Here is a 15318-nt window from a genome sequence, read left to right as displayed (position 1 = left end):
GGCTCTGCGGCCCGCCCCGCCGCCGCGGCCCCTTTAAGGCTTCCGGCCCCGCCCCCGCCCCGCCCCGCCCCGCCCCGCCCTCCGGGCCCGGGCCGCCCCGCCCCGCCCCGCCCCCGCCGCCCCGCCTCACCTGCCGCTCCCCACCCGGCCTCTGCGGCTCAGGCCCGAGAGTCCCGGGCGGGGGCCGGGAGCGGGGGCTCGGGGGATGCTGGAGCGAGAGGTGCTGGTACGGGACCAGGTCGCACGAGCCCGACCTCACTTCCAGGCTGGCCCCGCCAACGGGCGGGCGTGTGACTCGGCATGCATTGCTTCTCATCTTTTGGTCTCAGTGTCCTCACCCATAAAGTGAGATAACCATCACCTCGTGCAACTGCTTTAAAAATGATAACGTAGCCCGGCACATGGTGAGTTCTGGATCAGGAGGTGCCATGAAGGTGACAGTGAGCGCGATCCCACAGTCGCTGCTCTTTTGATCTGGGCCAGCCCGTGGTTTGCTCCGGGGGACTGCGGGAGCTGGGAGGGTGCCGATGGGTGGCGGAAGGAGGAGGATCCTTTGAGGGCCTGAAAAGGGGAAGGTGAGAGGGAAGGGGGCCGGTGATGAGGTGCTGTGGGAGTGTCCTACTTTGCTCTGCTCTCACCAAATAAGGTGAGGCTGAAAGGGTAAATTAGGGAAGAGGAATAAAGGAGGAACTGAAGATAGGGTTGCCAAACCCGGACATCTGGAGACCAGAGGGCCACCCTTGCTCCAGTAGCCCAGAGTCTCTTCCCTGCCCTTTATCCCTGGGGGCTTCCAGTCATTCACTTCCTTCTTCCAGATGTCCCTTGGATGGGCAGTTTCCCTTCATTCCCAGGTCCTGCTGACTGCAGGACTTCACTCACATTTCCCCCCATGGTTTTGCTTCCAGGGGGACCAGGTGGTGACTTGGTTAAGGTGTCTCTTCCATAGCCCCCCGGCAGAAACCTGGGTACATGCACCCCAAGTGCTCAGGAAGTGCTGTGGAAGTGAAGAGAGAGTGTGCAGTTTATTCTGGCCAACCAGGAGCACACAGTGTTTCCTTTTACCCTGGAGGACATTACAAGATGCATTATGCCTCAGGTTTGCAACTGAGGGTGGCTACCATGCGGGAAAGACCTATTCCATACATTGTAAATATGCAATGGTGATAAAAAGGAGGCACCAGACAGGTAAGTGATGGAAAAGCCTAGCAGAGCTCTGTTATTTTGTTGCCATTTCCGTATCTTGACCATCTGTTGATGTCATTCAACCTCATGGCCCCATTCATTACCATAAAAATATATTGAGAACTTACTTGGTACCCAGTATGTGCTAGGAGCTACAGAGGGCACAAAGCCCTAAAACAAGATCCAGTTCTGAGGCACATCATGACAAATGCTATAACGGAAATCCTACACTAACAAAATGCTTTGGGGGTTTTGAGGTTGGAGTGATTTCTCTAAGCAGGTGGATTTTTATGAAGACATTGAGCTGAGCCCTAAAGTAAAGCATATACCAGATTTGACAGGCAGAGAGGGGGTGGTGTGGGGGAAGAGCATTTCAAGGGAGAGAGAACAGAACAGTCTAAGCAGATATAGGAGCCGGAGAGTTCCCAGCATGTTCAGGGGTTAGGAGCACCCCATTGGGGGCCAGAATGTGGGATATCTTTGGAGGGCACTGTGGGTGGATGGTAGGGATAAGACAGCCAAGGTAGGTAGGCCTAGATCACGTAGCTCATGAACACCAGGCTAAGGGGTTTATGCCACAGCGTTAGGCCAGGGTGAGCCAGCCCTCAGAGGATTTTGAGCAGTGGTGTGATGAGGCTGTGCTTCATGCTGTAAGGCAGGTGTGAGCAAAAGTAGCCCAGCAGCCAGCATTGGGGTGGGGGGTCAGAGCTAGATGCCTTCATTTTCACCTGGGGACTATCTGCCTCTGGCCCCACTCTACCACTTATCCATCCTTGGAGTCTGTTCCAAGTTGGAACTGTAGTCAATAAGGCACTTATTCCCCTCCTGGTTTTCCTACCTGTGCACTGCTCCACTACCTCCCTGCTGGACAGAGTCCAAGATTTGGGGTCAAGACTGATCCCCTGTGAGTGAAGTTTTTCAGCTCTCATCTCCTGTCCTCCCCCACACTCACATTGTTCATGCTGCCCCACAGTGAAGATAGCAAGGATTGAAAGCCAGCTGGTCAGCCTCATAGGCTGAGTATGACCCAAAGCATCCCTTCCATTCATGGAAAGGATGAGAGGACAAAGGAAGGGAACAAGGGGGAAGGAAAAACTATAATACCTTGTGACCTCATGTGTTTGGGTTTCTGTCAAACACATATAGGCTCTAAGGTTAAAGCAGAGGTTGTAGATTGGGGGAGGGAAAGGCTGTTCCACCACCCACAGGAAATCAAGATCCTTCCAGACACTGGACACTTGCAGAGGTTAACTCAGAGGAGTGGGGCTCATGAGAGGCAGGAATTGGAAATACGTCAGGGTAGAGAGAAGCCAGGAGCTAGAGCACAGGATGTACTTGATGCTAAATGGCTTGGTGGCTGTTTTCTCCCTTCCTCCAGCCAGAGCTCTTTGTCCCTCAAAACTCATTTGCTGACCCCCCGGGAGTAAGTCTGTTGTCTTCCAATTTTATAGCCCTACAGTCCAGGATGGGAGGTGTGCAGGTGCAATGACAAGGACCACGAGAGGGCTGGTGCTCCACTGTGCCCTGTTCCCCACCTGCCCTCAGCAGAATCCACCTGGGCATCCCTTCCACCCTCTCCCACAGGCCAGGCCGTCCTGGGGCAGCTGACCCCTCGCAGGTTCACTGCATTCCAGGAGTGTTTATAAACACCTCCTACAGCCAGGGTGTGGTGAGTTGACTTCTCATTCCTCTCACTGGCCCGCCTCTAGCCCTGACTGAAAGAGGAGAAGAGTTTCTGTTGGCCCTGAGCACGTGGGCAAGGTGCCTGGCAGGTTGGACTGGACAGATTAGCCACCTCGCCTCCTCCCAAAGCAGTAGAGTGTGCCTGGACTCCCAGACACCAGCTGTGCAGTTAGATGACCAGTGCAGATTTGCTGTTAGGAGCAACCAAGAAGTCTCCCAGGAAAAGACATAGTATAGAGCCGTGCTGGGAGTGGGGAGGAAGGGCAAGCAGAATGAGAGATGTTTGCCACCCTACCACTGCCAATCACTCCTGCCCGCTGCTCCTCAGTACATCCCCAACTGCAAGAGATCTAACCAACAGACACCCCCACCCCGGGCAGAGGGGACACGTGGGTGGCTCATTCAGTTAAGCCTCTGACTCTTGGTTTCAGCTCAGGTCATGATCTCAGAGTCATGAGATCAAGCCCTGCATGAGGCTCCACACTCAGTGTGAGTCTGCTTATCCTTCTCCCCCTGCTCGTTCGTGCTCTCTCTCTCTCTCTCACTCTCTCTAAAAAAAAATCACCTCTGGGGACTCGGAATGGACTAGTGTGCTGTCCTAAGGGAGGAGAAGAAAGAGGCTGGTAATGGTTGCTTGTCTTTCTCCTTTGCCTTGCACTCTGGGGTGTGGTGACAAACGTCCACACACATGACTCATTCACTGGAGCCCTTGGTAAACAGCCTTCTGGCTTCCCCAGGTCCAGCTGCCTCAGACTCTCACCCACTTGGCTGACCAAGGAGACTACTTTCCAGATGTCGGCTCTGGGTGCTAGGGGGCTTCTGCCTCAGGGATCACGAGCCAGGGGAGCAAGCCCCCAACACCAGGCTCTCTTTCCATTGCCCCAGGGGGTGTGGCAATGTGGAAGTTAAAACTATAGCCACACTGGGGTGTCTGGGTAGCTCAGTTGGTTAAGCATCCAATTCCTGGTTTCTGCTCAAGTCCTGATCTCATGGATTGGGGGATCAAGCCTGGTGATGGGCTCCACGATCAGTGGGGAGTCTGCTGCAGATTCTTTTCCCCTGCACCTCCTCCACCACACGTGCACATTCTCTCTCAGACTTTCAAATAAATCTAAAAACAAAAAACTAAACAAAACGAAACAACTATAGCCACACAGGACAAAGGATGGTCTCAAAAGCAAATGGCTACGTTTCCCCCTTTGCCCCTATTACTTTGTTTAACAAAATTTGCATCGTAGATAATACAAAATTTGCCAAGTTTCTTCACGGAAAGCCCTTGAGTCTTACAACTACAGTCTTATAGACTGTAGAGAGAGATTGTGGGTCCCTTACCTCCCCTTTCTTTACTAAGCCTTCCCCTGTGCCTCTCCCATTTAGAATTGCTTCTGATTTCTTTTTTTTTTTTAAGATTTTATTTATTTGAGAGAGAGCAAGCACAGAGGGAGAGGGAGAAACAGCCCCCCCTCCCCCCACCAAGCAGGGAGCCTGATGTGGGGTTCAGTCCCAGGACCCTGAGATCATGACCTGAGCTGAAGGCAGGCGCCTAACGGAGCCACCCAGTTGCCCTGCTTTGAGTTTCCTAGCTTATTTCTTATACTCAGATTCAGCACTGGTTTTATTGGCCTGTAAGCATCCCAAAGGCAGGAAATGTGGTCCTCACTATTTCTGGCTCTCCCAAAGTCTTGCCAACAGAAGGCAGGTCAGATTAAGTAGAGAGGCATAGATGACTTTGAACCCTTCAGTCTCCCTCCAGTCACGGCCACTTTTAGCACTACCCGATATAACCATCTTTCAAAAATACAGATTTATTGTTTCTGATTATAAAAGAAATATGTGTTCATCATAGATGCAAGCCTTCACCTTTCCAGAATCGGTTTCATGACATACAAGAAGAAAGCAGAAGTTCTGAGGCATTTATTCCTTCTTGAATCGTCCCATTGGAGCTACCCCCTCAGGGTCTTGTTCTCCTTCCAGCCTCTTCCATGTAAGCCATGAGCCTCCACTGTCTCAACTGCTGGGGCCCCCGGACACAGACCTGCAGAGGCAGAGCTGGCCAAGAGGTATTTCAAGCAGCTCCACCACCCCCCTTCTCTTCCTTTTGGACGCCACAGCACATGGTACAAGGCTGATGGGTATGTTGACTTTTGAGCCTAAGGAATTATAATATAGCCCTGGAAGTCTCAAGGCAAGCCCAGTGTTTGACAATTCACCAATTCCAAGGCTGGGGTGCGGGTGGACTGACCACAGCCAGAATAAGACTCCTTACCTAGGGGTCCCCTCAAGGAGGCAACCCAGGTTCAAACTAGGCTCTACCTTTAAGTATCCTCTTCTTACCCACCCTTATCATCCCTCTGACGAATTACTGCCCGTCTTCAGGAAGTGCTATTTCTTACCTCTCCTAGGATCTATAACACTCTTCCTAATCCTAAGTCCTTTTCCTAAGTCTAATCATTCACCTCGGAGTAACACTTGCCATCCCAACCACCTGTACTCCCAAGTTTGGGAGACGCCTCAGCCAGGAAAGCTATTGATGCTAAGGGCTTATAGAGCAGTTTGGGAATGAATTACAAAACAGTACATTCTGTAGCACCACTGGGTCCCCCAATTTAAGTTTTTGTCAAAACTCATTAGACTAAAAGAATATATATGTGTCCCCAAAACAGACATTCCTGAGAGATGGTAGCACCTAACCCATAATGAGAAAGAAAATGTTGTTAATGATCATTCATAGTTTTTAATAAACACAGGTATTGAAATCTAATATGTACAGAAAATAGAAGAAAATGTGTGAAGAAGGTGAAGAGGAAAATTTCCTATAAACATTATCTGCAAAAAGGCACACGGAAGTGTTTGGTGTGGTGAGTCTTCACCACCCAGATCAGGAAATAGAGCAGTATTGGCACATGCAGAAACCATGCTTGCATCCCTCCTGGTCATGGGCCCCCGTCTTTCCATAGGATAGCAACCACCATCCCAGCTTCTATCCTCTAGATTAGTCTTGCTGGTTTTTTAAAAAAGATTTTATCCATTTACTTAAGAGAGAGAGAGGGAGCAAGAGAGCAAGGATGAGCTGGGATGGGAGGAAGGGCAGAGGGAGAAGCAGACTCCCCCTTGGGCAGGGGGTCCAATGACGTGGAGGGCTTAATCTCAGGACCCTGGATACATGACGGAGCCAAAGGCAGATGCTTAATCAACTGACCCACCCAGGTGCCCCTAGTCTTGCTATTTTTGAGCATTATATGACTGAATATTACATCAGATATTTATCTGGGGTCTGGCTCCTTTCACTCAGTATTATAAGAATCACCAATGGTGTTTGTGTAGCAGTAATGTGTTCATCTTGATTGTTTCATAGTAATCTATCACTATTTTCATTCTACAGTTTATAGACATTTAGGTTGTTTCTAGTTTGAGGCTTGTAAAGGGCTGCATGATGCCCCCCACTCCCCCAAAATATATGCACATCCTAATCCCTGGAACCTGTGAATGCTACTTGTTTAGAAATCAAGTGTTTGCAGGGGGGCCTGGGTGACTCAGTCGATTAAGTGTCTGACTCTTGGTTTTGGCTCACATTATGATCTCTGGGGCTGTGAGACTGAACCCCATACTGGGGCTCTGTGCTCAGCGAGAAGTCTGCTTGAAGATTCTTTCCCCTCTCTGTTCCTTCCGCCTTCTCTCAAATAAATAGATGTTTAAGAAAGAAAGAAAGAAAGAAAGAAAGAAAGAAAGAAAGAAAGAAAGAAAGAAAGAAAGAAAGAAAGAAAGTGAGTTTTTGCAAATGTAACTAAGGATCTTGAGATGAGGAGAGCATCCTGGATCGTCCAAGTAGCCCTAGATCCAATCACAGGCATCCTTAAAGGAATGAGTCAGAGGGATTACACAGAAGAGGACAGGGCCATGAGAAGGAGGCAAGGGTTGAAGTAATGGATTCACAAACCACGAGAAGCTGGAAGAGACAAGGAGCAGAATCTCCCCTATAGCCTCTGCAAGGAGTGCAGCCCCAACGCCGTGATTTCAGACTTCTGACCTCCAGAACTGACACTGAAAGAACTAATTACTGTTTTAAGCCACTGAGTTTGTGGTTGACCAAAAACAAAAAAACAAAAAAAAACCCCACAGAGCTATTTTAAAAATTGCCGTACATTCTCATGTCTTTTTGTGCATATACATATACACAAACCTACGCACACACACCTAAGAATGAAATTGCTGGATCATAGGGTTGGGCATATGTTTAGCACTAAGAGATATTACCAAATAATTTTTCAAAGCAGTTATACCAATTTATACTCCCACCAGGTGTGTTGGAGAGATCCAGTTTCTCCACATTTTTGTCAACATTGGCATTGTCAATCTTTTGTATTTTGCCCTTCTGGTAGATGTGCAGTGGTTTTAATTTGTATTTCCCTGATGACTAATGGGGTTGGGCACTTGTTTATTGGCCATTTGGATATGGTCTTTTGTAATGTGTTATTCGGGTCTTTTGTACATTTTTATTTTCTGTTGTCTAGCTTCTTACTGATTTGTAATACTTATATATTTGTATTATATATGATATAGTTTCTATAATATATATAATTTCTATATATATATTAAATAGCTTTGTCCAAAAAATGCATTGCAAATATCTTCTCCCACTCTGTGGCTTGCCTTTTCATTCTCAGTGGCATTCCTGGGTGAAAAGTACTTAGTTTTTTTAAGATTTTATTTATTTATTCATGAGAGACATAGGGAGAGAGAGAGAGAGAGGCAGACACACAGGCAGAGGGAGAAGCAGGCTCCACGCAGGGAGCCCGACCTGGGACTCGATTCCCGGTCTCCAGGATCAGGCCCCGGGCTGAAGGCGGCGCTAAACCGCTGGGCCACCCAGGCTGCCCAAAAAGTACTGTTTAAATGAAATTTGAGTTATTCATCTTTTCTTTTATGAGTAGTGCTTTTGTGTCCTATTTAAGAAATCTTTGCTGCCCCAAAGTAATGAATATATTCTCCTTTATAATCTTCTGGGAGCTTGATTGTTTTACCTTTCACATTTAGGTTAGCAATCCATCTGAAATTAATTTGTACGTATTATTGAAAGATAATTCATTTAAAAGATAAAATCACGACTCTCATACAGATATAAAAATGAACACATGTTAAAATTTTATTTCACTTATTAGGAAGTAAAACTGGCAAGGTGATTCAACCTGTTCAAAAGGAAGTCCAGGGCAGCCCGGGTGGCTCAGAGGTTTAGCGCCACCTTCGGGCCGGGGCGTGATCCTGGAGACCAGGGATCGAGTCCCACGTCGGGCTCCCTGCGTGGAGCCTGCTTCTCCCTCTGCCTGTGTCTCTGCCTCTCTCTCTCTCTATCTCTGTCTCTCATGAATAAATAAACAATCTTAAAAAAAGAGTCCAAAGAACAGACACATTTATAATTCAAGAATATTGAAATGAATATGCAATTTAAGGCAGAATAAGTTTTTCACAGGAGTGGAGGGGATGTTGTCCCTCAACCAGACAGAATTTATTTTCATGAATTTTTCTGTGCTATCTACAACTTATAGAGTTATAAAATAGTGGCCATAAAATCACCATCAGATAACCCAGAGGCTCTGCTACAAAAATGCAGTTTTCCATGGAAGCATAAATTTTTCCAACCATATAGTATCAGATAGGAATCAAGATTCTTTTGGTGTTTCACAAATATATCCCATAGACCCAGCGCCATTTATTGAAAAAAACTTAGCTTTCCCCCACCAGCTCTCTATTGCCACGGTTATTTGTGGGTTTGTTTCTGACCTCTATTCTGGCCCTTTGGTCAACTGGTCTGTTTTTGAGCCAAAGCCACACTGTCTTAATTATTATAGCTTTCTAATACTTCTCGATATCTTCTAATGTAAAGCTTTCAGCTTTGTCCTTCATCCACTGAGATTTCTTGGTTATTCTCAGTCCTTTGCATTTTCATATTCATTTTAGAATCAACTTGTTCATTTCTAAAACACAACAAGACACAACAAAGCAACAACAAAAACTTGCTCAAATTTTGATTGAGATTGCATTGAATTCACAGGTCAATTTGGGGAAATTTCACATCTTTACACTATTGAATATTCCAGAGAGTGAGCAAGATAGATCCTTTTTAAATGTAATTTCTCTCAGTGTTTGTAGTTTTCTACGCAGGTCTTGTACATCTTTTGTCAGATTTATTCCTAGGTATTTGGTATTCTTGATGCTACTATAAACAGGTTCACTTTACATTTTCATTTTTTAAATAGCCATTCATAATTTGTAAAACCTCTCTGATCCTGAGGTGCCTGGCTGGCTCAGTCAGCAGAGCATGTGACTCTTTATCTCAGGGTTGTAAATTCAAGCCCCACTTTGGGTGTAGAGATTACTTAAAAATAAAATCTTAAAGACACAGAGCCATGACTGGTCCTTCTAGTTCATTCTCCCTCTCTTCTTCTCTGACATCCACACCAGCCAGTGAGGTCCCTGAGGCCCTAGAAAAAGAGGGCTCCCTTGAGAATGCAAAGAGATGACCCTTTGAAAATGGACTCTTAAATTCTTAACCTAAATCTTTCAGTTTTACTTTTTTAAATACCAAGCTTTTGTTTGTTTGTTTGTTTATTTGAGATATTATTCACATAACCAAAAATTCACCATCTTAAAGTGTGTAGTGCAGTGGTTTTTAGGATCTCCACCATGTTGTGCAACCATCACCATCATTTAATTCCAAAACATTTCCATCACCCAAGAATGAAGCTCCATGCCTGTGAGGAATCAGTGCCCGTACCTCCTGCCCAGCCTCTGGCCATCACGAATCTGCTTTCTGCCTTTACAGATTTGCCTTTTCTGGAGATTTCATATAAATGGAATCATACTATCTGTGGCCTCTTGTGTCTGGCTTCTTTCACTCAGGTTCAGGTTTTTCAAGGTTCAACCAAGTTATAGTATGTGTCAATACTGGATTTGTTTTTTATGGCATTGCCTCTGTTTCCACCTAGGAAAGAAGCAAGGATTGGTTCCTGGGAAATCCAGAAAACAAAGACAAGTAGAAAAAAAAAAAAACACTTATCTTCTACCTTGGAAAAATAATGACAGGAAAACATGTTTTTTCTATGCACGCTTGTCTTTACATGCAGTTGAGATTAGACTGTATACACACTTCTATTATGCTATTTTTCCCCACTGTTTCTTATTTTATTGGAAAATTTCATATACTTAATTTCCAAAGGTTATCTAATTTCATGTCAGTGTCCACTAGTTTTTTTAATGATCTCCCTATTATTAAATATGATGCTATAAATAATACTTCCATAAAAATCCTTGTGCATAAAGCACTGCCCATATTTAGATTTATTTCCTCAACACATTTCCTGATGATATATTCTGAGAAGTAAGTCAAAAGCTGTGAACACTTGTAATATTTGTTATACATAATGACATCACTCCCCCCGGCAATGTATTGGAAAAGTGATTTCCCCTATACTTCTCTAATAGTGTGTACTATGTACTTTTTATTTCTGTTAATTTGATAGAATAAAACAGTGATTTTTGCATTTATGCAATTGCAAAACGTGTAATTTGCATTTCTTTGATTTCTGGTAAGGTTGAATATTTTTTCATGTGTCAATCATATTTTACACATGAAATGTCTGTTCTTATCTTTGTCCAATTTCTTCACTGGGGTCTTGGCACTAGTTTACTAATTTATAAACCTCCTGATGTACTATAAACATTGACCCTTTGTATAGTTTCTGATAATCTATTGTTTCTCCACTTTGTTGTTTACCTTTTAATTTGGTCATTTTTCATTTTTATGTGGTCAAACATTTTCCTTTGAGGAGGTAAGAACAATGTTTTCCTTTGCCCTTAAGCTGAGAATGTCTTCCTCCCCCTGGATATGAGGTATATATTCACTTAGGTTTTCATATAGCCTTTTTTGGCTTGAGTTTTTACCATTTTGCATGTTTATCTTTCTGAAACTTATACTGGTATGTGACATGGTTCAAAGATAAATTTTACTTTTTCTCACAAGCCGCTAATTAAGTATTAAAAAATAAGTTGTTGAATAAACTGACCCTTCCCTAATTGGATTTATAATGCTTCCTTATCATATATAAGTTCCTATATTTACAGGATCTGTTGGAGACATCTGGTGTGTCTGAGTGATTCTAACCATCTTAAGATCCTATCAACTTACTGATTTCAGGAACTTTCAAGAAAAGAAAAGATATACATTGGAGAAGATAACCTGGATAAGCCCTTCTTCGTTTGATTTTATTAAATCCTGATATCACAGGCAAAGGCAATATCTTCTAAAAGTCCATACCCTGTCTCCAGGGCTTTCATGAACTAAGGAGGACCTCACTGAGAGGATAACATCCCAAGATATTTTTATCAAACACTAGTAATCTTCTGAGGATTTGTATCTGATAGAAAAAAAAAAGAATACAGGTACATATATTTAATGGTGCTTTGCAAAAACACATGAAGAACGAAATGACTTATATTTTAATGGTCCTTGACTAGATCCTTGACTTCACATAGGAAGACAGACAAAAACTTCTTACAAGTTGTGGAAAGTTTCATACAGAAAATAATTATACAAACAAATGTAAAAATTGAACAATGACAAGTGCTATGGAGCTATCTCTTTTCAGTATTTTTCAAGTTATTTTGACTATGACTTTTCTGCCAAATACATTTGACATCATGACCTACACGAACTAGTTCTCTAAGCTCTGAGAGTGACATCAGGAGGATGAGCAGAAATTAAGTGGATGAAGAGGAGAAGAATGGAGAAGAATGGTCCCAGTAGAGAAAGCAATAAGTGCAAAGACCCTGTGGCTAGACAGAGCAAGTGATGATAGGCACTGTAAAAAAAAAAAAAAAAAAAAAAGGCTGAATGTCTAAGAGGCCAGTCTGGCTGGATCTAAAAAGCCAAGATGATCATGATATGAGATGAGGCTATAAGAGCCATAGATACATACCACGTATGACCTCAGAGGCCACAGCAAGAGCGCCTGTCTCAGATTCAGATTTGTTTTTGAAAAGATCACTGGCTACACTGGAAGATATATAGAAATAAAGCTGAGCATGAAAGCAGAGAGGTTAGTCAAGAGGCTATTGCTATAGTGCCAATGAGAGGTTATGGCAGCCTGGACTGAACAGTAATGGTGGAGATGGGGGAAAACGAATGCAATCCAGAGATTGCAAACAGTAATTCCACAGGACATAATCAGTACTCAGTGTGTGCCATGGACTGTTCTAGGTCATGAAGACACAGCAGAAAACAAGACAGGCCGGATCCCTGCCCTTAGGGAGATTATGTTCTCGCTCCAGGTTTCTGGCTTTCATACCTAAGTGGACAATGATGCCATTCACTGAGATAGGGAATCCTGGAAGAAGAATCAGGTGTTATTTTGGACATGTGGAGCTTTGGGTACTTTTGAGACACCCAACAGGATGAACAGAGTGTTGGAAATATAAGTTGGGAGCTCAGAGGAGAGGTCTGGCCTGGAAATATAAGTGTATTTTCTTTATTGGACTTAGAGGCAAAGCAAGAGATAAGAGACACACCATGAAGTATCATTGTGCACATAAAGCCAAACAGAACTTGTACAGGAATTCACCCCAAATGACAGCATCATTGCTTACTGGATACTTACAATACACTGAAAAAATGACACATATGTGAATAGACAGTTGCTTCATATCTGCACACATGTAATTTGCTTGTACTTATAAGTTTCCTTGTTTGTGTTACTAGTTTTTTCATCTATAGTGATCCTTAGCTCCTTATTAAATTGTGACAGTGATGATCAAAGTCGGCTTTATATTAAAATTATTTGAGCCTATGTCTATCCTTCATGAACCTCTAGAGAGTAAGACCTTGCCTAAATTCCATCATTTGCCCTAGAGTTCTGCATTCAATGGATAAAATTAAATTTTTTCCCTCAGACTCATTCATTCATTCATTCATTAGGTGTCTAGATTTACATCTGTGCATACCTTAAGACACTCCTCACAAACAGCTAAAATTGTCCACATAGCATAATCATGCCTCTATTACTTTAATTCCTTTTTTAAAAAGATTTTATTTATTCATGAGAGGCACACAAAGACAGACATAGGCAGAGGGAGAAGCAGGCTCCCCAGTGGGAGCCTGATGCGGGACTCTATCCTAGGACCCCAGGATCACAACCTGAGCTGAAGGCAGACTCTCAATCACTGAGCCACCCAGGTACCCCTAATTCCTAAATCTATTACTTGCATGTGTCTATGTGTGAATGTATTTGCATCTATGTATATCTACTTCTGTAAAGAAAGTCCCCGTCACAATTACATTTCTACATAGATGTGCAGAGGCCAATCTGGGTAGCGCAGTGAGAAAAAGAGTGGTCTGGGTATCAATAGGCAGAAATCTTTTTTTAGACTTTTTAGCTCTGGGACCATCAGCAAGTCATTTATCACTTCCACCCATTTCTCTGTACAAATGGCAATAAATGGTCTCTATGGTCTCTTACATCTCCAAGATCCTTTGAAATGCAATTTGATGGTAAAAAATGGCTTTTCAACACTTAGATCCCTCTGACCACAAACCTTAGATTGAAATACCTCAGAGAAGACAGGAAATATTTCTAAGTATTTGGTATGGCTACATTGATCTTCTAAGATTGCAGGGGGGCAGGGGGAATGTGTGAGTTAAAACGAAAGCCGAGGTTGGTGCTGGAAGTTTTGAGGCATTTGATTTGAAAGTTGCTCTAGAAAGGGGTGCTAGAAGGACCACCCTGTTAAGGGGAACATGAGGTCCTGCAGTTTGAGAACTATTTAGGTTTGTAGCTTGTATAAGAATATGACCACTGGGTCAATTAGCTCTCAGATGAATGCTGAAGTCACCATGCAGTGTATCATGGAAAATAAAGTATCATGAGCTGTCGCTTAGATGACCTAGTTTCATGTTATTTTCTGCTTACGTTTTGCTCATCTAATAGTCTTTTTAGAAGTCATTTCAAATGCTCTGCTCTTATGAGTTTAGAGCTCTGCAGGGAGTAAGGGAAAGGTCATGAGTCCACAGTAGCAAATGGTTGAAGGGGCACAGCGTCCCCAGCCCTCACCCCACCCTAAAGCTTGGCCACAACAGCAGCAACCCTAGCAAGATGCCCGGGGGGGAGGCACTGGGAATGCCAGGAGTCAAAAGTCAAGTCTGCGGTCCTGTCCCCTTTTTCCATGAGGAGATAGATCCTTCCGCTATTGTGAGTTGTGGAAGATTCTGGATGTTATGGTCACTAAGGGGTATAGTCATTTTCCTACATTAGCACAAGGTTTAGCCAATATCAAAACATCTGACCTTTCAGAGTGGTGTTTTTCTTCCTATTTATTTGTACCCTGACCTGTCTCAAGATTTAAAGCTGTTTACAAAGTCACGTAAGTGAAGTACAACAGCATAAATTAGAACACCAAGAGAAAGGTGAGGCAGAGGAAAAACAAGGACAGGGACACAAAAGTGTGTCAAGAGTGAGACAGGCAAGCCGTGGAGTTCCAGAGGCACACTGGGCTTTGGTGTGTTGGGCTTTTTAAAACTTGCTGAAGCTGTCAAACCAGTGTTGTGTTTGCATTCCCTAGGATCCTATCATTGTTGGGGACAAAGCCCAGCAACACAATCAAATCCAGATTCACTGGACAGAAGGAGGACTCCTACCTAATCCAATGCCCTAATCCAGTGCAAAGCACCCAGTTCACCAGCTATGGAGGCTTTCTAGAACTTGAGCTCGCTAGATAAAAGCCCCAAATTTAAAACTACAATTAAGGAGAGGTTCCCAAGTGTTTGGTCTGTTTTACTGTGGAGTAAGACTAGACTTCTCAGAGTAGTCTGAGCTTTCTAAGGAGAGAGGGGGACGTGAGGGGGCGGGGGGTGCTCCTGGGAGCAGGAGGTGCAGGCAAAGCCATGGAAGCTACCCTGAGCTGGGCCTGGCCAGGGAGGGGTGTGTAAGGATGCCTCTGAATCTCTTTTACCCCTCCCAGACAACTGCTGGTGGGGCCACCACCCAGGATTTCACCTGAGCTACATTCCAAAGACGTTTGGGATACCAGAGCATGTGAGAAACACTAAGAGAACAGGTCCCAGCCCTCCCTCCTCCCAGGGCCAGCTGAGGAGCAATCCAGAGCACAAGGAGGAAGACGTTTCCCATCTACCACACCCTCCTCTGCTCCAGCAGTGGGAAGGGAGAGTTGCCAGGGCAGAGATGCCCAACTTCTCAAGTTCAAAGTTTGGGTTTCTTCTTCTAGGCTCTCAGATTTACTCAACAGCACCACCTGCTGTCTCCAAAGTCAGGAAACCGGAGAGAGCCTAGTAGACTCACCTTTGGAGTGGATCACATTGCCCCCTCACTGGGCCTGCAGAGTCTGGGAAAAAGCAGCAGGAGGGCAGGACACCCCTGCAGGCCAGCTTTATGCCCTTTCCTCCATGGC

At 44.4% G+C, this 15318-nt stretch overlaps 1 protein-coding gene and 1 long non-coding RNA gene across 2 annotated transcripts in view; one reads left to right on the top strand and one right to left on the bottom strand.

Annotated features, from left to right (window-relative positions):
* Positions 1 to 128: 128 nt before the first annotated feature.
* LOC102157259 lies at positions 129 to 13748 on the top strand. Its single transcript, XR_005371461.1, has 3 exons — positions 129 to 404; positions 4840 to 4997; positions 11057 to 13748. It is a non-coding gene; the product is annotated as an uncharacterized LOC102157259 (long non-coding RNA).
* Positions 8016 to 15318, bottom strand: part of GOT1L1 (glutamic-oxaloacetic transaminase 1 like 1) — a 40509-nt gene continuing 33206 nt past the window's right edge. The window contains exon 11 of the transcript XR_005371460.1: positions 8016 to 9844. The gene's annotated coding sequence lies outside the window, so the exon portion shown is untranslated. The remainder of the gene's footprint in view (positions 9845 to 15318) is intronic.

Source organism: Canis lupus, chromosome 16, assembly GCF_011100685.1.
Source record: "Canis lupus familiaris isolate Mischka breed German Shepherd chromosome 16, alternate assembly UU_Cfam_GSD_1.0, whole genome shotgun sequence".
Classification (NCBI taxonomy): domain Eukaryota; kingdom Metazoa; phylum Chordata; class Mammalia; order Carnivora; family Canidae; genus Canis; species Canis lupus.
The sequence above is the reverse complement of the archived record's forward strand: the minus strand, read 5'-3'. Positions and strand labels throughout refer to the sequence as shown.